General features: G+C 36.9%; 1 long non-coding RNA gene across 1 annotated transcript; it reads right to left on the reverse strand.

The window, feature by feature from the left end:
- Window positions 1–3,809: 3,809 nt before the first annotated feature.
- Window positions 3,810–23,172, reverse strand: LOC117681535 (uncharacterized). Its single transcript, XR_010710959.1, has 2 exons — window positions 22,996–23,172; window positions 3,810–4,438 (listed from the first exon to the last, which is right to left on the reverse strand). It is a non-coding gene; the product is annotated as an uncharacterized lncRNA (long non-coding RNA).
- Between the last annotated feature and the right edge of the window lie 526 nt (window positions 23,173–23,698).

Below are 23,698 nucleotides of genomic sequence, written 5' to 3' on the forward strand. Positions count from 1 at the left end.
ATATACTAATAAAGTACGCCAGCCCCCCTCCCCCGGATTAGGATTTTGAAGATTTTGGAAAGTTGAAATTTCCTTTTTTTTTGCATGTCAAGATTTTTTGGATGAGTCTGACCCCCCTACTTTCAAAAACGATGCTTCGTGCCTGATAGGCCTAATGAAAATCTCTCTTTATTGACATTACATTAGTTTCCGTTTATTTTGGAATAATTAAAAAACTAAATTTAGATTATTTTGGAGATTTTTATTGAGAAAGTCTTGCTTATCTGATGTCCGTAATAATTCCCCCCTATTGAGATGATAATTGTTAGCCCTAGCTTAAAAAAAGAGTTTAATGACAATATAAGGATCCCAGAAAATTGAATTATTTTTATTGTGTTATCACTCAGTAAAGACTTGAATGTTATATTGCATTGTAAATATTAAAATTGGAGAAATAATATTTGACGAAAATCGTGACCATGCCCCTTTAAGTTTTATTTTGAAGTCTATACCCTAATCTGAGACTCCTTTGATTGTTAACCTGGTTTTATTGTCTGGTGCTTGAAAAATATTCTTTCATGGGGAGGGGGAGGTCTACGGTTCAAGAGTCGGAGGAATCTCGGAATTATCTATACCTTAGCTCCAGGGGCCAAACTTTTTCGTAATAAGAAGCTTGCAGGCGTTTAATGGATAATCTTTAATTAAAGTTATAATTTCATTTATAATGCACATAACTTATTTCTACAAGCATACAATGTAAAGGAGTAGATATCCTAAAATAGTACATGTATTAAATTTAATGTTAAACAATTTTGGCAAAGCAAATGACAATTCATTATATAGTTTTCAGGATGAAGTTAAATTTTAAGACACATAACACCTGTCGTAGGTAAAATTACATGTTCAATAAAAGGCCATAACACCCCCCCCCTTTCCGCCTTTAAAAATTAATTAATTCCCCCCCCCCCCCCTTCAAAAAGCCCTAACTTCTGCCCCATATCCTGGGCAGTGAATTTCACAATTTAACATAACCCTATGATAGAGAACTCGAGGACATCATGACCATGCAATAAGTTTTTCACAAACATATATGGAAGGGGAGAAAAATCTTTTTAATGATCTTATAAATTTTCACTTTAGGCTATGTTAGCCCTGTCCTAGGATCTGTACCACTTACGCAGGGGTTAAGACTTTTACAATTTAAGTAGAGGATTTTATGGACATCATAACAATGCATTTATTTCTTTCTCAAATGTAAATGGGAGTAGAAAAGAAGATTTTGAAAGCTGTAATAGATTTTAGGTCACCTGGTCTTCGTCCGTCGGCGTGCGTTAACAATTTTACATTTCCAACTTCTTGAAAACTACAAGGCCAATCGTTACCATTTTTGGTGTGAAGCATCTCTATGGTAGGAAATATCTAAATTGTGAAATGGCTTTACTACCCCTGGGGTGCCACGGGCGCCGCCAAATATGCAAAAAAAAGTCAAATTTTCAAAAATCTTCTTCTCTACTTCCACACATGTGAGGAAAAAACTGAATACATGGTTATAATGTCCATGAAGCCTTCTACCAAAATTGTGAAATTCATGGCCTCTGGTTCTGGGGTTCAGGCTCTAAGGTGGGGCCAATATGACCATATAGTAAAAATATATTAAATGTTGGAAAATCTTCTTCTCCACTCCCATTTATATTTGTTAAAAACTAAATGCATGATTATGATGTCCATGATGCCCTCTACCAATATTGAGAAATTCATGACCCTTGGGTCAGGGGTTCAGGCCCTAGGGTGGGGCCAATATGGCCATATAGTTAAAATGTATTAAATCTTAGAAAATCTTTTTCTCTACTCCCATATACATTTGTTAAAAATTAAATGCATGATTATGATTTCCATGAGGCCCTCTAACAAAATTGTGAAATTCATGACCCCTGGGTCATGGGTTCAGGCTCTAGGGTGAGGCCAATACGACCCTATAGTAAAAATGTATTAAATCTTAGAAAATCTTCTTCTCTACTCCCATATATATTTGATTAAAACTTTAAATGCCTGGTTATGATGTCCATGAGGCCCTCTACCAGAATTGTGAAATTAATGACCCCTGGGTCAGGCTCTAGGGTGGGGCCAATATGGCCATATAGTTAAAATGTATTAAATCTTAGAAAATCTTCTTCTCTACTCCCACACGTGGGCCAAAAACTGAATAAATGGTTATGATGTCCACCACTAACTCCTCTACCTAAATAGTGAAATTCAAGGCCTCTGGGTCAGGGGTTCAGGATGCATATAATGTTTAAAATTTTTCTTATCTATTCTCACACATCTGTATTTAAAACTGACTTATAATTATGTTTACCAGGAAGTCCTCTACTGAAATTTAAATTTTCATGTCCCCTGGAGTATGGATTTTGACTCTATGGCAGGGACAAAATGAATGTATAGGTGTTAATGCATATAATGTTAAAAAATATCCTCTTTACTCCCTCACACCTGAAAGGAAAACTGATTTCATGATTTTGTAGACCAGATCTTTAAGTTTTTTGCGAAAATTATAGGTTTCATAGTTCTTTTAGAAAGATTTCAGACAGGGAGGTGGTCGTCATTACAAATTTATAATTTTTCTACTCCAGAATGAAACCCAATTAATTAAACCCGTAAGGCCAATTGGCCTCTTGTTCCTATATGGCCATATTGGTCTTGAACTTGGCCCTGAAATCCTGACCCAGGTGCCATAATTTCACAACTTTGGTAGAGGGCCTCATGGAAATCATAACCATGCATTTAAGTTTTTCCCATATATATGGTAGTAAAGAAGATATTTTAAAATTTAATACATTTTCACCATATGGTCATATTGGCCCTACAAAAGGGTCTAAACCCCGGACCCAGTGGCCATGAATTTCATAATTTTAATAAAAGGCCTTATGAACATTATAATAATGAATTTAGTTTCTTTCCTGCATGCGTGGGGTTAAAAAAGCTTTTGAAATTTGCATATTTGGCTCCACCTATGGCGCCCTGGGGATGGTAGATCCATGAATTCAAGAAAATCAGTCGTAGACATTCCTGTTGTAGCGATGCCTTAGAAATACCTACATAAATCATTGTAGGCATTAAAAAAAGAATTTGAAAATGGAACTTATGTCCCTTTAATTATAATCTTTTGCTCCTTTCATTTCAAATCTTGTAAAATCTAGATGGACCTCTTGGTAGAAACATCTAGTATCGTGATTTATTTATGCACAACTAGTAAATATATCTTGTAAGATATTTTTTTTTTTACAGAAAACTTGAAATTGTATAAATGACTAATAAGTGGAAAATACTATAATGATGTGAAATTCAAATAAACCAATCTAATATTCAAATCTCTCTATTTTATCGTAATGGATAACAGTTGATCGTAAAAGCACAATGGAAGATTGAATAGGTTGGGTAGTAAGTTAAAGAAGGATATGTTTTTTCTTTTAAAAAAAAATTGTTTGGCTTTAACGGAATTTGTTGTCTTTTTAGATATAAGTATAAGGTAAATAAACATAGCAAAGAAAACCGACGACTTGCAAAGGAATGAATGGGTCGGACTCATTAATACATGTTATATTATATGTTGCTTAACAGTTTTAAACATACATGTAATGAAATACTGTGCAATAAACCTCAGAAAAGCTTTGGTCAATAAAAAGTGTAAACATGTGTTGACAATTGCATAAAATGATTGTTGATTCAGTAAATTTACCATATACCAGTAATATGAATAATACCACGGATTATGATTCATAGAAAGACTCCTTGCAATTGTCTTCTTCTTGTAATAAGAAAAGTAACGAAAATGAAAAGAAGAATTAAGCAATTTAATTGAACTTGATGTTTCTAATAAATATAATGACCTATTATCCAGTAAACAGCAAAAATTGAAAACTCTTTTTTTAAAAATGTACACATTAAGGTATTTCGTGTGTATTAAAATAATGTGTAACAAAATAGAAATAGTAATCAAAGTATGCAAACATTGTTAACCTACTGCAGAGCCTTTAAAATATTCACTGATTTTGATAAGTTCATCCTTTTTGTCAAATAAGCAAATGTTTTTATTCATTCTTATCATATATCTTCGGCAAACAAACTAGTTGCTGGACTTCAAATTATGAAATTTTGAATTAAAAAGTATTTTGCGAAATATAACTGTCACAATCAAGGGTTGAATGCAACAGTCAATGATTTTCACCGGAAATGTGGTCAGTCTAGCAGAGAATATCCTGGTATTATATAATCACATGTAATCGTTGCATGATAAATTCACGGCACACCTCACAATATCTGAAAAGTTCACCACAATCCCAGCAATATAAGAGATGGCGACATGGAAGAAAAAGACAGGATCTAAGATGCCTTCTACATCGTCTACAATAAAGGATTCTTCGAAGTTCCTTGTTTTCTTGACGAAGTGCTTTCTGAGAATCTACAAATAAAATATTTAATTACAAATTATTTACAATAAAACACTTAAAATAACAAGAATATGAGTATAGTAATGTAATAAATTGAAACGAGAAAGACGTCTCTTTTCCATGCTGCCTTTTTTTCAAAATGGCGTTAAAAACATTTAAATACAATTTTTTTTATTTACAACACTGACCATCAAAATGTTGAAAGTAAATAATTTTAGATATCTAAATGAAATTTAAAATAAGAAAAAAGATTGTTTTCATATTCTATTGAAAAAATTTCGAAGACAATCGGGACGGCTCGGGCTTTTCCGACAACTAAATATAAACTGCTGTGTTGCGTAGGCTACCATTACAACTACTTTTTAAAAAACCTTAAAATCAATTGGGAAAATATCTTACCTACTATGTTAAAAGTTAATTGGATTTTAATGAATGCAACCAGTAGAATTATAATTAGAAGCACCTGATAGAATTAAATACTGATACATTTAGTGTATTTTTCCGAGTATTGTCGGATACATCCGAAAAAGTGTTGGCTGTAATGGAAGAAACCCAGTTACATTAAGTCAAATGAACAGAGCGCAATGTGGTTGAATATTTCGTTATTAAGTTTTAAACAATCAAAAAAAAAAAACCAAAAAAAGAAGAAGAAAAAACCAGCATATAAGGCTTTCAGATCAGTGAAAGAAATGTAATAAAATTTGATTTTTTATCTAGTTAAACAATTGCAACTTACGCCAGCTTTACATTTAATAATTTATATCAAAAGAATACTATTAATCGAAACATACAGTCCTACTCCAGATGAATGACACTCTAAAACAATCCTCTTTGTACATACCCTGAATGTCTAATAAAAGACAAACTAGAAAACACGTATTCAAAACATATAAATTTTAAGTCACCTAAAGTAATCATACATGTAGTTTGTCAGTACAATTCAACAAAATTTAAATCATTTACTTTAAATAAATTCATTAAAATACATATCTTTGAAAGATGTTTAGTCTTGTGTAATGTCAACAAATGTTGAATTCTGAGAATTAAACTTATCGAAGAGAGCTATATACAGCTTCACAATATTTTTTTATGAACAATTTGACTGTTATTTCTCGTTTTGGAGCGATTCTGCAATTTTCTGGGTATATGGGAGGCATTTTTACTGAGGTGAAGGCCTTTCCCCAGACACAGTTACATTATTCCAACTCAGTAGATTGTAGTGAAATTAATAGCATTTTTGTAGCTTAAAGCTTGGTTATGCAAATGTCAACAAAATACGTGTCGATGTATCTATTTCGTAAATGTCCGATATCATACCAATACCAACCCGTGCACGCACGGGCCAAAATATAGTGAGATTTATAATTAATGTATAGTGCTACCCTGTCTAAATAATTATAAATTCAGGTTTCCTTATATGTGTGTGGGAGTAGATCATTTTTAGCTCACCTGAGCTGAAAGCTCAAGTGAGCTATTCTGATCACATTTTGTCTGTCGTCCGTCCGTCCGTCCGTCCGTCCGTCTGTCCGTAAACTTTTCACATTTTCAACATCTTCTCAAGAACTACTGGGCCAATTTCAACCAAACTTGGCACAAATCATCCTTAGGCAAAGGGAATTCAAAGTTGTGAAAATTAAGGGCCACACCCGTTTTCAAGGGGAGATAATTAGAATTAATGAAAAATTTCGAGAAATTTTCAAAAATCTTCTTCTCAAGAACCAGAAAGCCAGGAAAGCTGAAACTTGTGTGGAAGCATCCTCAGGTAGTGTAGATTCAAAGTTGTGAAATTCATGACCCCCGGGGGTAGGGTGGGGCCACAATGGGGGGGGGGGTCGAAGTTTTACATAGGAATATATATAGAAAATCTTTAAAAATCTTCTTCTCAGAAACTAAACAGCCAGGAAAGCTGAAACTTGTGTGGAAGCATCCTCAGGTAGTGTAGATTCAAAGTTATGAAATTCATGACCCCCGGGGGTATGGTGGGGCCACAATGGGGGGTCGAAGTTTTACAAAGGAATATATAGAGTAAATCTTTAAGAATCTTCTTCTCAGAAACTAAACAGCCAGAAAAGCTGAAACTTGTGTGGAAGCATCGTCAGGTAGTGTAGATTCAAAGTTATGAAATTCATGACCCCCGGGGGAAGAGTGGGGCCACAATGGGGGGTCGAAGTTTTACATAGGAATATATAGAGTAAATCTTTAAGAATCTTCTTCTCAGAAACTAAACAGCCAGGAAAGCTGAAACTTGTGTGGAAGCATCCTCAGGTAGTGTAGATTCAAAGTTGTGAAAATCATGACCCCCGGGGGTAGGGTGGGGCCACAATGGGGGATCGAAGTTTTACATAGGAATATATAGAGTAAATCTTTAAAAATCTTCTTCTCTGAAACTAATCAGCCAGGAAAGCTGAAACTTGTGTGGAAGCATCCTCAGGTAGTGTAGATTCATAGTTGTGAAAATCATGATCCCTGGGGGTAGGGAGAGGCCACATTGGGCGGGGGGTGTTAAAATTTTACATAGGAATACATAGAGTAAATCTTTAAAAATCTTCTTCTCAAGAACCAGAAAGCCAGGAAAGCTGAAACTTGTGTGGAAGCATCCTCAGGTAGTGTAGATTCAAAGTTGTGAAAATCATGATCCCTGGGGGTAGGGTGGGGCACTATGGGGGGGGGGGGTCGAAGTTTTACATAGGAATATATAGAGTAAATATTTAAAAATCTTCTTCTCAGAAACTAATCAGCCAGGAAAGCTGAAACTTGTGGGAAGTAACCTCAGGTAGTGTAGATTCAAAGTTGTGAAAATCATGACCCTTGGGGGTAGGGTGAGGCCACATAGGGGGGGGGGGTGTTAAAGTTTTACATAGGATTATGTAGAGTAAATCTTTAAAAATCTTCTTCTTAGAAACTAATCAGTAAGATGATTCTTTATAATTGTTAAGACTTTGGCTCCAGGACAATTCTTCGGCCTCACAAGAAGGTTCAGAGTTTGATGTAGCTAAATATCCCATATATAAACAATTGTAAAGGATCTTTTTGAGAACTGCAATACTCAACATGTGATATGACTATAAAATTGAAGCAGGCAGCTATTTTTTCATTAGAATCTTTTTGTATTACTGTTTTGAGTTATTGCCCTTGATTTATTGATTCTTGATTATTTTAATTAATGCATCCACTGTTAACCAATTATTGTGATGATTATTTTTATACAATAATAAATATTCAATATATATAAGTTGTTCTGCATAAGTAGTTTTGGGTTAGGCCGGATTAGTTTGTTTATTTTTGATTTCCAATTTTTAGATACTATGAATTATTTTAGGCCGGCGCATATATAGGGACAGTGTATATTGCATTGCGCGATGAGCGACTGTTTGGGGTTAAACTTGAACAGATACGGAGAGATTGAGGGTGTGGACATCCCTGCTCTATCTTATCTTCGTGTTTTTCTAACCTACGATACAGAGTGTGCGGTCCTTCCTGGCCTGCATCGCATTAATACAAGTGTGCGGTCATACCTGCTTGTCTTGGTGGTGGTTGCGGCGGAGCACTAGTGTATGGTCATCCCTTTTGGTGTTCAGGCCTTTCTAGCGCAAGTGTGTGGTCATCCCTGCTTGCGTTATCTCTGCTTGCGTTAACGTTGGTACCTGTGAGTTGCCTAGGTGTGTGGTCATATCTGCCTGCGTAACTTTGAGTCCCTAGCCTATATATGTGCAGGAGCGGTGATTAAAGTCTGCTCTTGTAAATATTGGCAGCAATCAGGGCTATCCGAGTTCCAAGGGGGAAAAATGGATTTTATTTATACAGGATCTACATGTATTATTGTACATTGTCCAGATTGTTTGTATTATGACTCCATTAAGCTGACTTTATCATACCTATTGTTCCTCAGGTGAGCGATGTGGCCCATGGGCCTCTTGTTTAAACATTATATGCATTTACACTATGCATCCAATTTTGCCCTAGAGTAAAAACCAATACTCCAGGGGACACGAAATTGACAATTTTAATAGAGGACTTATTGGTCAACATACTTATATTTATGAAGTCAGTTTTTCTTTACAGATGTGTTAGAGCAGAGAAGAAGATTTTTTAATTAATATGCAGTGACACTGTTTGGTCATGTTGTCCCCCCTCCCCCAACCCCACGGCCTGAACGCCTGACCCAGGGGCCATAAATTCAACAATTTACTTAGAGGAGTCCGGGGACATCAAAATAATGGATTAAGTTTTTTCCCATATGTGTGGGTGTAAAGAAGAAGTTTCTAAAATTTAATACATTTTCACTACATGGCTATATTGGCCTGCCCCTAGGGCCTAAACACCTGTCCCAGGGGCCATGAATTTCACAATTTAGGGAGAAGACTTCATGGACATCATTACCATTTAAATAGTTTTTAACAAATATTTATAGTAGTAAGTAAGAAGATTTTTAAAATCTAATTCATTTTTAGCTCACCTGAGCTGAACGCTCAAGTGAGCTTTTCTGATCACATTTTGTCTGTCCTCCGTCTGTCCGTAAACTTTTAACATTTTCAACATCTTCTCAAGAACTACTGGGCCAATTTCAACCAAACTTGGCACAAATCATCCTAAGGCAAAGGGGATTCAAAGTTGTGAAAAATAAGGGCCACACCCGTTTTCAAGGGGAGATAATAAGAAATTAATAAAAAATTTCGATATATTTTCAAAAATCCGATTCTCAAGAACCAGAAAGCCAGTAAAGCTGAAACTTGTGTGGAAACCTCAGGTAGTGTAGATTCAAAGTTGTGAAATTCATGACCCCTGGATGTAGGGTGGGGCCACAATGGGGGTTGAAGTTTTACATATAAATATATAGAGTAAATCTTTAAAAATCTTCTCAGAAACTAATCAGCCAGGAAAGCTGAAACTTGTGTGGAAGCAATCTCAGGTAGTGTAGATTCAAAGTTGTGAAATTCATGACCCCTGGGGTAGGGTGGGGCCACACTGGGGGGTCAAAGTTTGACATAGGAATATATAGAGTAAATCTTTAAAAATCTTTTTCTCAGAATCTAATCAGCCAGGAAAGCTGAAACTTGTGTGGAAGCATCCGCAGATAGTGTAGATTCAAAGTTGTGAAAATCATGACCCCTGGATGTAGGGTGGGGCCACAATGGGGGTGGGGTCGAAGTTTTACATAGAAATATATAGAGTAAATATTTAAAAATCTTCTCAGAAACTAATCAGCAAAGAAAGCTAACTTGTGTGGAAGCATACTCAGGTAGTGTAAATTCAAAGTTGTGAAAATCCTGACCCCTGAGGGTAGGGTGGGGACACAATGGGGGGGGGGGGGCGAAGTTTTACATAGGTACATATATATATATATATATATATATATATATATATATATATATATATATATATAGAGTAAATCTTTAAAAATCTTCTTCTCAGAAACTAATCAGCCAGGAAAACTGAAACTTGTATGGAAGCATTCTCAGTTAGTGAAGATTCAAAGTTGTGAAAATCATGACCCCTGGATGTAGGGTGGGGCCATAATGGGGGGGGGGGGGTCATAGTTTTACATAGGAATATATAGAGTAGATCTTTAAAAATCTTCTTCTCAACAACTAATCAGCCAGGAAAGCTGAAACTTGTGTGGAAGCATCCTCAGGTAGTGTAAATTCAAAACTGTGAAAATCATGTCCCCTGGGGGTAGGGTTGGGCCACAATTGGGGGAGGGGGCGAAATTTTTAGAAAGGTATATATATAGAGTAAATCTTTAAAAATCTTCTTCTCAACAACTAATCAGCCAGGAAAGCTGAAACTTGTGTGGAAGCATTCTCAGGAAGTGTAGATTCAAAGTTGTGAAAATCATTACCCCTGGATGTAGGGTGGGGCCACGATTGGGGTTTGAAGTTTTACATATGAATATATTGAGTAAATCTTTAAAAATCTTCTTCTCAACAACTAATCAGCCTTGAAAGCTGAAACTTGTGTGGAAGCCTCCTCAGGTAGTGTAAATTCAAAGCTGTGAAAATCATGACCCCCGAGGGTAGGGTGGGGCCACAATGGGGGGGGGGGCGAAGTTTTACATATATATATATATATATATATATATATATATATATATATATATATATATATATATATATATATATATATATATATAGAGTAAATCTTCAAAAATCTTCTCATAAACTAATCAGCCAGGAAAGCTGAAGCTTGTATGGAAGCATCCTCAGGTAGTGTAGATTCAAGGTTGTGAAAATCATGACCCCTGGATGTAGGGTGGGACCACAATGGGGGGTCGAAGTTTTACAAAAGAATATATAGAGTAAATCTTTAAAAATCTTCTTCTCAACAACTAATCAGCCAGGAAAGCTTGGACTTGTGTGGAAGCATCGTCAGGTAGTGTAGATTCAATGTTGTGAAAATCATTACCCCTGGGGGTAGGGCGGGGCCACAATTGGGGGAGGGGGCGATGTTTTTACAAAGGTATTTATATATAGAGTAAATCTTTAAAAATCTTCTCAGAAACTAATCAGCCAGGAAAGCTGAAACTTGTGTGGAAGCATCCTGTAGATTCAAAGTTGTGAAAATCATGACCCCTGGATGTAGGGTGGGGCCACAATGGGGTGTCGAAGTTTTACAAAGGAATATATAGAGTAAATCTTTAAAAATCTTCTTCTCAACAACTGATCAGACTGGAAAGCTGAAACTTGTGTGGAAGTATCCTCAGGTAGTGTAAATTCAATGTTTTGAAAATCATGATCCTCGGTGGTAGGGTTGGGCCACAATGGGGGGTCATAGTTTTACATAGGAATATATAGAGTAAATCTTTAAAAATCTTCTTCTCAGAAACTAATCAGCCAGGAAAGCTGAAACTTGTGTGGAAGAATCCTCAGGTAGTGTAGATTCAAAGTTGTGAAAATCATGACCCCTGGATGTAGGGTGGGACCACAATGGGGAGTCGAAGTTTTACAAAAGAATATATAGAGTAAATCTTTAAAAATCTTCTTCTCAACAACTAATCAGCCAGGAAAGCTTGGACTTGTGTGGAAGCATCGTCAGGTAGTGTAGATTCAATGTTGTGAAAATCATTACCCCTGGGGGTAGGGCGGGGCCACAATTGGGGGAGGGGGCGATGTTTTTACAAAGGTATTTATATATAGAGTAAATCTTTAAAAATCTTCTCAGAAACTAATCAGCCAGGAAAGCTGAAACTTGTGTGGAAGCATCCTGTAGATTCAAAGTTGTGAAAATCATGACCCCTGGATGTAGGGTGGGGCAACAATGGGGTGTCGAAGTTTTACAAAGGAATATATAGAGTAAATCTTTAAAAATCTTCTTCTCAACAACTGATAAGACTGGAAAGCTGAAACTTGTGTGGAAGTATCCTCAGGTAGTGTAAATTCAATGTTTTGAAAATCATGATCCTCGGTGGTAGGGTTGGGCCACAATGGGGGGTCATAGTTTTACATAGGAATATATAGAGTAAATCTTTAAAAATCTTCTTCTCAGAAACTAATCAGCCAGGAAAGCTGAAACTTGTGTGGAAGAATCCTCAGGTAGTGTAGATTCAAAGTTGTGAATATCATGACCCCTGGATGTAGGGTGGGGCACAATGGGTGGTCGAAGTTTTACATAGAAATATATAGAGTAAATCTTTAAAAATCTTCTTCTCAGAAACTAATCAGCCATGAAAGCTGAAACTTGTATGGAAGCATCCTCAGGTAGTGTAAATTCAAAGTTGTGAAAATCCTGACCCCCAAGGGTAGGGTGGGGCCACAATGGGGAGGGGGGGGGCGAAGTTTACCATAGGTATATATATATATAGAGTAAATCTTTAGAAATCTTCTTCTCCGAAACTAATCAGCCAGGAAAACTGAAACTTGTATGGAAGCATTCGCAGGTTGTGAAGATTCAAAGTTGTGAAATTCATGACCCCTGGATGTAGGGTGGGGCCACAATGGGGGTCAAAGTTTTACATAGGAATATATAAAGTATATTTTTAATACTCTTTATGTCAGCCGGGAATGCTGAAACCTGTGTGGAAGCATCCTAAGGTAGAGTAGATTCAAAGTTGTGAAAATCATGACCCCTGGATGTAGGGTGGGACCACAATGAGGGTCAAAGTTTTGCATAGGAATATTTAGAGTAAATCTTTAAAAATCTTCTTTTCAACAACTTATCAGCCAGGAAAGCTAAAACTTGTGTGGAAGCATCCTCAGGTAGTGTAAATTCAAAGTTGTGAAAATCCTGACCCCCGAGGTTAGGGTGGGGCCACAATTGGGGGAGGGGGCGAAGTTTTTACAAAGGTATGGCAGCATCCTCAGGTTGTGTAGAATCAAAGTTGTGAAAATCATGACCCCTAGATATAGGGTGCGGTCAGAATGGGGGGGGGGGGTCATAGTTTTACATAGGAATATATAGAGTAAATCTTTAAAAATCTTCTTCTCAACAACTTATCAGCCAGGAAAGCTAAAACTTGTGTGGAAGCATCCTCAGGTAGTGTAAATTCAAAGTTGTGAAAATCATGTCCCCCGGGGGTAGGGTGGTGACACAATGGGGGGGGGGGGTCAAAGTTTTACATAGGAATATATAGATTAAACCTTAAAAATCTTCCTCTCAGAAACCAATCAGCCAGGAAAGCTGAAACTTGTGTGGAAGCATTTTCAGGTAGTGTAGATTCAAAGTTGTGAAAATCATGACCCCTGGATGTAGGGTGGGGTCACAATGAGGGTCAAAGTTTTGCATTTGAATATTTAGAGTATATCTTTAAAACTCTTTATCTCAGCCAGGAAAGCTGAAACTTGTGTGGAAGCATCCTCAGGTAGTGTAGATTCAAAGTTGTGAAAACCATGACCCCTGGGGGAAAGGTGGGGCCACAATTTGGAGAGGGGTCAAAGTTTTTATATAAGTATATATATAGAGTAAATCATTTAAAATCTTCTTTTTAGAAACTAATCAGCCAGGAAAGCTGAAACTTGTGTTGAAGCATTTTCAGGTAGTGTAGATTCAAAGTTGTGAAAATCATGACCCCTGGATGTAGGGTGGGGCCACAATGGGGGGTCGAAGTTTTTCAAAGGAATTTATAGAGTAAATCTTTAAAAATCTTCTTCTCAAAAACTAATCAGCCAGGAAAGCTGAAACTTGTGTGGAAACATCCATAGGTAGTGTAGATTCAAAGCTGTGAAAATCATGACCCCCGGGGGTAGAGTGGGGCCACAATGGGGGGTCGAAGTTTTACATAGGAATAGAAAGAGTAAATCTTTAAAAATCTTCTTCTCAGAAACTAATCAGCCAGGAAAGCTGAAACTTGTGTGGAAGCATCCTCAGGTAGTGTAGATTCAATGTTATGAAAATCATGACTCCCGGGGGTAGGGTGGGGCCATAATGGGGGGGGGGGTCGAAGTTTTACATAGGAATATATAGAGTAAATCAATAACTCTTCTTCTCAGAAACTAATCAGCCAGGAAAGCTGAAACTTGTGTGGAAGCATCCTCAGGTAGTGTAGATTCAAAGTTGTGAAATTCATGACCCTTGGGGGTAGGGTGAGGCCACATAGGGGGGGGGGGGGTGTTAAAGTTTTACATAGGATTATGTAGAGTAAATCTTTAAAAATCTTCTTCTTAGAAACTAATCAGTAAGATGATTCTTTATAATTGTTAAGACTTTGGCTCCAGGACAATTCTTCGGCCTCACAAGAAGGTTCAGAGTTTGATGTAGCTAAATATCCCATATATAAACAATTGTAAAGGATCTTTTTGAGAACTGCAATACTCAACATGTGATATGACTATAAAATTGAAGCAGGCAGCTATTTTTTCATTAGAATCTTTTTGTATTACTGTTTTGAGTTATTGCCCTTGATTTATTGATTCTTGATTATTTTAATTAATGCATCCACTGTTAACCAATTATTGTGATGATTATTTTTATACAATAATAAATATTCAATATATATAAGTTGTTCTGCATAAGTAGTTTTGGGTTAGGCCGGATTAGTTTGTTTATTTTTGATTTCCAATTTTTAGATACTATGAATTATTTTAGGCCGGCGCATATATAGGGACAGTGTATATTGCATTGCGCGATGAGCGACTGTTTGGGGTTAAACTTGAACAGATACGGAGAGATTGAGGGTGTGGACATCCCTGCTCTATCTTATCTTCGTGTTTTTCTAACCTACGATACAGAGTGTGCGGTCCTTCCTGGCCTGCATCGCATTAATACAAGTGTGCGGTCATACCTGCTTGTCTTGGTGGTGGTTGCGGCGGAGCACTAGTGTATGGTCATCCCTTTTGGTGTTCAGGCCTTTCTAGCGCAAGTGTGTGGTCATCCCTGCTTGCGTTATCTCTGCTTGCGTTAACGTTGGTACCTGTGAGTTGCCTAGGTGTGTGGTCATATCTGCCTGCGTAACTTTGAGTCCCTAGCCTATATATGTGCAGGAGCGGTGATTAAAGTCTGCTCTTGTAAATATTGGCAGCAATCAGGGCTATCCGAGTTCCAAGGGGGAAAAATGGATTTTATTTATACAGGATCTACATGTATTATTGTACATTGTCCAGATTGTTTGTATTATGACTCCATTAAGCTGACTTTATCATACCTATTGTTCCTCAGGTGAGCGATGTGGCCCATGGGCCTCTTGTTTAAACATTATATGCATTTACACTATGCATCCAATTTTGCCCTAGAGTAAAAACCAATACTCCAGGGGACACGAAATTGACAATTTTAATAGAGGACTTATTGGTCAACATACTTATATTTATGAAGTCAGTTTTTCTTTACAGATGTGTTAGAGCAGAGAAGAAGATTTTTTAATTAATATGCAGTGACACTGTTTGGTCATGTTGTCCCCCCTCCCCCAACCCCACGGCCTGAACGCCTGACCCAGGGGCCATAAATTCAACAATTTACTTAGAGGAGTCCGGGGACATCAAAATAATGGATTAAGTTTTTTCCCATATGTGTGGGTGTAAAGAAGAAGTTTCTAAAATTTAATACATTTTCACTACATGGCTATATTGGCCTGCCCCTAGGGCCTAAACACCTGTCCCAGGGGCCATGAATTTCACAATTTAGGGAGAAGACTTCATGGACATCATTACCATTTAAATAGTTTTTAACAAATATTTATAGTAGTAAGTAAGAAGATTTTTAAAATCTAATTCATTTTTAGCTCACCTGAGCTGAACGCTCAAGTGAGCTTTTCTGATCACATTTTGTCTGTCCTCCGTCTGTCCGTAAACTTTTAACATTTTCAACATCTTCTCAAGAACTACTGGGCCAATTTCAACCAAACTTGGCACAAATCATCCTAAGGCAAAGGGGATTCAAAGTTGTGAAAAATAAGGGCCACACCCGTTTTCAAGGGGAGATAATAAGAAATTAATAAAAAATTTCGATATATTTTCAAAAATCCGATTCTCAAGAACCAGAAAGCCAGTAAAGCTGAAACTTGTGTGGAAACCTCAGGTAGTGTAGATTCAAAGTTGTGAAATTCATGACCCCTGGATGTAGGGTGGGGCCACAATGGGGGTTGAAGTTTTACATATAAATATATAGAGTAAATCTTTAAAAATCTTCTCAGAAACTAATCAGCCAGGAAAGCTGAAACTTGTGTGGAAGCAATCTCAGGTAGTGTAGATTCAAAGTTGTGAAATTCATGACCCCTGGGGTAGGGTGGGGCCACACTGGGGGGTCAAAGTTTGACATAGGAATATATAGAGTAAATCTTTAAAAATCTTTTTCTCAGAATCTAATCAGCCAGGAAAGCTGAAACTTGTGTGGAAGCATCCGCAGATAGTGTAGATTCAAAGTTGTGAAAATCATGACCCCTGGATGTAGGGTGGGGCCACAATGGGGGTGGGGTCGAAGTTTTACATAGAAATATATAGAGTAAATATTTAAAAATCTTCTCAGAAACTAATCAGCAAAGAAAGCTAACTTGTGTGGAAGCATACTCAGGTAGTGTAAATTCAAAGTTGTGAAAATCCTGACCCCTGAGGGTAGGGTGGGGACACAATGGGGGGGGGGGGGGGGGCGAAGTTTTACATAGGTACATATATATATATATATATATATATATATATATATATATATAGAGTAAATCTTTAAAAATCTTCTTCTCAGAAACTAATCAGCCAGGAAAACTGAAACTTGTATGGAAGCATTCTCAGTTAGTGAAGATTCAAAGTTGTGAAAATCATGACCCCTGGATGTAGGGTGGGGCCATAATGGGGGGGGGGGGGGTCATAGTTTTACATAGGAATATATTGAGTAGATCTTTAAAAATCTTCTTCTCAACAACTAATCAGCCAGGAAAGCTGAAACTTGTGTGGAAGCATCCTCAGGTAGTGTAAATTCAAAACTGTGAAAATCATGTCCCCTGGGGGTAGGGTTGGGCCACAATTGGGGGAGGGGGCGAAATTTTTAGAAAGGTATATATATAGAGTAAATCTTTAAAAATCTTCTTCTCAACAACTAATCAGCCAGGAAAGCTGAAACTTGTGTGGAAGCATTCTCAGGAAGTGTAGATTCAAAGTTGTGAAAATCATTACCCCTGGATGTAGGGTGGGGCCACGATTGGGGTTTGAAGTTTTACATATGAATATATTGAGTAAATCTTTAAAAATCTTCTTCTCAACAACTAATCAGCCTTGAAAGCTGAAACTTGTGTGGAAGCCTCCTCAGGTAGTGTAAATTCAAAGCTGTGAAAATCATGACCCCCGAGGGTAGGGTGGGGCCACAATGGGGGGGGGGGGCGAAGTTTTACATAAATATATATATATATATATATATATATATATATATATATATATATATATATATATATATATATAGAGTAAATCTTCAAAAATCTTCTCATAAACTAATCAGCCAGGAAAGCTGAAGCTTGTATGGAAGCATCCTCAGGTAGTGTAGATTCAAGGTTGTGAAAATCATGACCCCTGGATGTAGGGTGGGACCACAATGGGGGGTCGAAGTTTTACAAAAGAATATATAGAGTAAATCTTTAAAAATCTTCTTCTCAACAACTAATCAGCCAGGAAAGCTTGGACTTGTGTGGAAGCATCGTCAGGTAGTGTAGATTCAATGTTGTGAAAATCATTACCCCTGGGGGTAGGGCGGGGCCACAATTGGGGGAGGGGGCGATGTTTTTACAAAGGTATTTATATATAGAGTAAATCTTTAAAAATCTTCTCAGAAACTAATCAGCCAGGAAAGCTGAAACTTGTGTGGAAGCATCCTGTAGATTCAAAGTTGTGAAAATCATGACCCCTGGATGTAGGGTGGGGCCACAATGGGGTGTCGAAGTTTTACAAAGGAATATATAGAGTAAATCTTTAAAAATCTTCTTCTCAACAACTGATCAGACTGGAAAGCTGAAACTTGTGTGGAAGTATCCTCAGGTAGTGTAAATTCAATGTTTTGAAAATCATGATCCTCGGTGGTAGGGTTGGGCCACAATGGGGGGTCATAGTTTTACATAGGAATATATAGAGTAAATCTTTAAAAATCTTCTTCTCAGAAACTAATCAGCCAGGAAAGCTGAAACTTGTGTGGAAGAATCCTCAGGTAGTGTAGATTCAAAGTTGTGAAAATCATGACCCCTGGATGTAGGGTGGGACCACAATGGGGAGTCGAAGTTTTACAAAAGAATATATAGAGTAAATCTTTAAAAATCTTCTTCTCAACAACTAATCAGCCAGGAAAGCTTGGACTTGTGTGGAAGCATCGTCAGGTAGTGTAGATTCAATGTTGTGAAAATCATTACCCCTGGGGGTAGGGCGGGGCCACAATTGGGGGAGGGGGCGATGTTTTTACAAAGGTATTTATATATAGAGTAAATCTTTAAAAATCTTCTCAGAAACTAATCAGCCAGGAAAGCTGAAACTTGTGTGGAAGCATCCTGTAGATTCAAAGTTGTGAAAATCATGACCCCTGGATGTAGGGTGGGGCAACAATGGGGTGTCGAAGTTTTACAAAGGAATATATAGAGTAAATCTTTAAAAATCTTCTTCTCAACAACTGATAAGACTGGAAAGCTGAAACTTGTGTGGAAGTATCCTCAGGTAGTGTAAATTCAATGTTTTGAAAATCATGATCCTCGGTGGTAGGGTTGGGCCACAATGGGGGGTCATAGTTTTACATAGGAATATATAGAGTAAATCTTTAAAAATCTTCTTCTCAGAAACTAATCAGCCAGGAAAGCTGAAACTTGTGTGGAAGAATCCTCAGGTAGTGTAGATTCAAAGTTGTGAATATCATGACCCCTGGATGTAGGGTGGGGCACAATGGGTGGTCGAAGTTTTACATAGAAATATATAGAGTAAATCTTTAAAAATCTTCTTCTCAGAAACTAATCAGCCATGAAAGCTGAAACTTGTATGGAAGCATCCTCAGGTAGTGTAAATTCAAAGTTGTGAAAATCCTGACCCCCAAGGGTAGGGTGGGGCCACAATGGGGAGGGGGGGGGGGCGAAGTTTACCATAGGTATATATATATATAGAGTAAATCTTTAGAAATCTTCTTCTCCGAAACTAATCAGCCAGGAAAACTGAAACTTGTATGGAAGCATTCGCAGGTTGTGAAGATTCAAAGTTGTGAAATTCATGACCCCTGGATGTAGGGTGGGGCCACAATGGGGGTCAAAGTTTTACATAGGAATATATAAAGTATATTTTTAATACTCTTTATGTCAGCCGGGAATGCTGAAACCTGTGTGGAAGCATCCTAAGGTAGAGTAGATTCAAAGTTGTGAAAATCATGACCCCTGGATGTAGGGTGGGACCACAATGAGGGTCAAAGTTTTGCATAGGAATATTTAGAGTAAATCTTTAAAAATCTTCTTTTCAACAACTTATCAGCCAGGAAAGCTAAAACTTGTGTGGAAGCATCCTCAGGTAGTGTAAATTCAAAGTTGTGAAAATCCTGACCCCCAAGGTTAGGGTGGGGCCACAATTGGGGGAGGGGGCGAAGTTTTTACAAAGGTATGGCAGCATCCTCAGGTTGTGTAGAATCAAAGTTGTGAAAATCATGACCCCTAGATATAGGGTGCGGTCAGAATGGGGGGGGGGGTCATAGTTTTACATAGGAATATATAGAGTAAATCTTTAAAAATCTTCTTCTCAACAACTTATCAGCCAGGAAAGCTAAAACTTGTGTGGAAGCATCCTCAGGTAGTGTAAATTCAAAGTTGTGAAAATCATGTCCCCCGGGGGTAGGGTGGTGACACAATGGGGGGGGGGGTCAAAGTTTTACATAGGAATATATAGATTAAACCTTAAAAATCTTCCTCTCAGAAACCAATCAGCCAGGAAAGCTGAAACTTGTGTGGAAGCATTTTCAGGTAGTGTAGATTCAAAGTTGTGAAATCATGACCCCTGGATGTAGGGTGGGGTCACAATGAGGGTCAAAGTTTTGCATTTGAATATTTAGAGTATATCTTTAAAACTCTTTATCTCAGCCAGGAAAGCTGAAACTTGTGTGGAAGCATCCTCAGGTAGTGTAGATTCAAAGTTGTGAAAACCATGACCCCTGGGGGAAAGGTGGGGCCACAATTTGGAGAGGGGTCAAAGTTTTTATATAAGTATATATATAGAGTAAATCATTTAAAATCTTCTTTTTAGAAACTAATCAGCCAGGAAAGCTGAAACTTGTGTTGAAGCATTTTCAGGTAGTGTAGATTCAAAGTTGTGAAAATCATGACCCCTGGATGTAGGGTGGGGCCACAATGGGGGGTCGAAGTTTTTCAAAGGAATTTATAGAGTAAATCTTTAAAAATCTTCTTCTCAAAAACTAATCAGCCAGGAAAGCTGAAACTTGTGTGGAAACATCCATAGGTAGTGTAGATTCAAAGCTGTGAAAATCATGACCCCCGGGGGTAGAGTGGGGCCACAATGGGGGGTCGAAGTTTTACATAGGAATAGAAAGAGTAAATCTTTAAAAATCTTCTTCTCAGAAACTAATCAGCCAGGAAAGCTGAAACTTGTGTGGAAGCATCCTCAGGTAGTGTAGATTCAATGTTATGAAAATCATGACTCCCGGGGGTAGGGTGGGGCCACAATGGGGGGGGGGGGTCGAAGTTTTACATAGGAATATATAGAGTAAATCAATAACTCTTCTTCTCAGAAACTAATCAGCCAGGAAAGCTGAAACTTGTGTGGAAGCATCCTCAGGTAGTGTAGATTCAAAGTTGTGAAATTCATGACCCCCGGGGGTAGAGTGGGGCCACAATTTTGGGGTGTTAAAGTTTTACATAGGAATATATAGTGAATCTTTAAAAATCTTCTTCTTAGAAACTAATCAGTCAGGAAAGCTGACACTTGTTTGAAAGCATTCTCAGGTAGTGTAGATTCAAAGTTGTGAAAAACATTACCCCAGAGGGTAGGGTGGGGCCACAATTGGGGGGGGGTCGAAGTTTTACATAGGAATATATAGATTTAATCTTTAAAAATCTTCTTCTCAGAAACTAATCAGCCAGATGAATCTTTATAATTGTTAAGACTTTGGCTTGAGGACAAATCTTCTGCCTCTCAAGAAGGTTCAGAGTTTGATGTAGCTTTATATCCCATATATAAACAATTGTTAAGGATCTTTTTGAGAACTGTAATACTCAACATGTGATATGACAATAAAATCATCCTGTTAGAAAAGGGTTTAATGATTATAAACATAAGAATATCCAGGGGAAAAATGGATTTTATTTATACAGGATCTACATGTATTATTTTACATTGTCCAGATTGTTTGTATTATGACTCCAGTAAGCTGATTTTATCATACCTTTTGTTCCTCAGCTGAGCGATGTGGCCCATGGGCCTCTAGTTACATATATATTTACGTATATAGTCATATTGGCCCCATCGTAGAGCCCTGAATCCCTGACCGAGGGGCCATGAATTCCTCAATTTTAGTAGAGGGCTTTAGGCTTATAATAACTATTCATTCAGTTTTCCCCCACATGTATGTGGGAGCAAAGAAGAAAATTTTTGAAAATTTGGCTTAAAAAAAAATTGGTCCCGCCTGTGGCGCCCAAGGACTGGTAGAGCTATGAATTTAACTATTTAAATTCCCCTTTCCAGGGAGATACTTCACACAAAAAAGGTAATCATTGGCCTTGTAGTTTTCAAGAAGTAAAAAATGTAGTATCATTATGTTAGCCCACGATCGACAACGCACAACGCACGACGACGGACGAAAACAGTTAACAATAGATCACTTAATAACAAAATAAGTAAATTTACTTTGATCATTCGGCTCTGCCATGTTCATCATCAAATTAAAGATGGCGTACAGGAAACACAATAAAACGATATTCGAAACTAAATACATTTAGATATATTTTCCATGAACAATTATCAAATTGTGCATTTTTAAAAATCTACATAAAAATAATCCATTTGTTTAAAAAAAAAAAAAGCTTTGATACTATTCCAATATAATAAAAACGAAACTAGTAAGAAAATTCATAAGAAAATTAAAAAAATAAAAGTGAAAAAACCTTGGAATGCATGTATTTTCCCGTATCTTCATCATATGCATGTATTTCGGTAATAAAAGAATATAATTATAGTGTTTTTTATATAAGCCAAGACTTTTAAATGCTCATTGTATCATCCATCGGTTTTTTTTCTTTAGAATGAATCATTCGTGACCACAACCACGAGTCGACAAGGTCGACTGAAGTGAATAAAACATGAACGAGTTGGTTACTTTGCCATCTCAGTTTGCGAAATTCATACGGTATTTAAATATATGATTAAAGGTCTTAAATTCACTTGACTCATTGACACTGTCTCCCAGTTATTCAATTTCCCGGAATTTTTTTTCGATTTGAGCAACATCGACCACAAGTTTGAGAATTATACTTTCGCCTCCACGGAAAACCAGGATCCCAAAGGTCATTCCAAAAGAAAACAGATATATTTACATTATATGACCTCATACTTTGTTAATATTCAATCATACAAAAATAAAAATAGTCCCTCTAATAATCTTGTGATGAGAGCAGATTGACCTCCATTAAAAATCTTTTTGGATCCGCGCCTGCTGGTGATGTAATTTAGTCTACCAATATACCTATCGCGATTTAAAAGGGATTGGACATTGACAAAAAATAAACTTTGATATTACCCCTGAATCAAACCAGGATTTCAATATTTTTTCTAATCTTGCCGTTTGATTACTTTTCACGATTTTCATATTAAAAAAAAACCACCCAGAAATTTCTAGGACGAAAATACAAAAATAAATTTTGGAAACGGGTAAATTTGGTGCTCTAACAGGAAATTTCCATAGGGTCTCGTGGTAAAAATTGGTAAATTCCGAAACGATCCTTGCAAAAAAGGGGTGATACATTATATGATTATAAAATCTTAAAATCATGCAAGAAATTTCATCAAAATATTTCGGGTAGATATAATTTGATTCAACCACGTTAATAAGCTTGAACACCGTGGAAGCGAAACTACACAAATAAAACATTTAGCAAGTGGCAAAAGGAGGTAAAAACTGATTTTAAAATGTTTCAGATAGAAATTCGTGTTCTTAAAATATCTTCATTTTCTCCCTATCTACAAGGCAATTAACTTACGTTAGTGCGAGAACATGTTAACCGTCCCATTTAAAAGACCACTCTGAACCAGAAGTAATTTGTTTAATAATTTTTTAAACACAATTAAATCAGATATTCTTGATGTGATACCAAGCTATACATTTTTGTAACAAAACGCTGATAAAACTGTCGTGATACTTGCAAAAGCTAAATATATAGAAATATACTCCATGTATACTATTACTCTAACATCTGCCAAATGGTACAAAGCACACGATCTCTACGAAGTGTATGTATATGGTATACGTCAAATACTTTTAATCCACAATAAACGAGATAAGAAAAAAACTGTCCACTCGCGTTAGAAAATATACACTGAAATAGATGAGGTAACAAAACTCCGAATGCAGATGAATACACGGTAACTTCAGATAAATATTTCTTCATAAAAAATAATTTAAAAAAAACTTTCCACTTCTCAAGATGTGATATTCATAACATAAAAATATTCAAAATTCCTAAGCATTTCTGTGATTTTAGGTCCCCTAAAGTGAAACAGGGAAGACTATAGTATTTATCGCGGTCTGTCAGTCATTCTATCCCCTCTTTGTTTTCCTGCTGGTTTGGCAAATGAATCGATTTCAAACTTCCTGTGTTTTATAATCATTATACAAAATTTATAAAGCGCCATATATAATTTATTTTGAATTACTCTATAGCGCTGTACATATGAAATTTATGG

This window comes from Magallana gigas, chromosome 2 (genome assembly GCF_963853765.1).
Source record: "Magallana gigas chromosome 2, xbMagGiga1.1, whole genome shotgun sequence".
NCBI classification, from domain to species: Eukaryota; Metazoa; Mollusca; class Bivalvia; order Ostreida; family Ostreidae; genus Magallana; species Magallana gigas.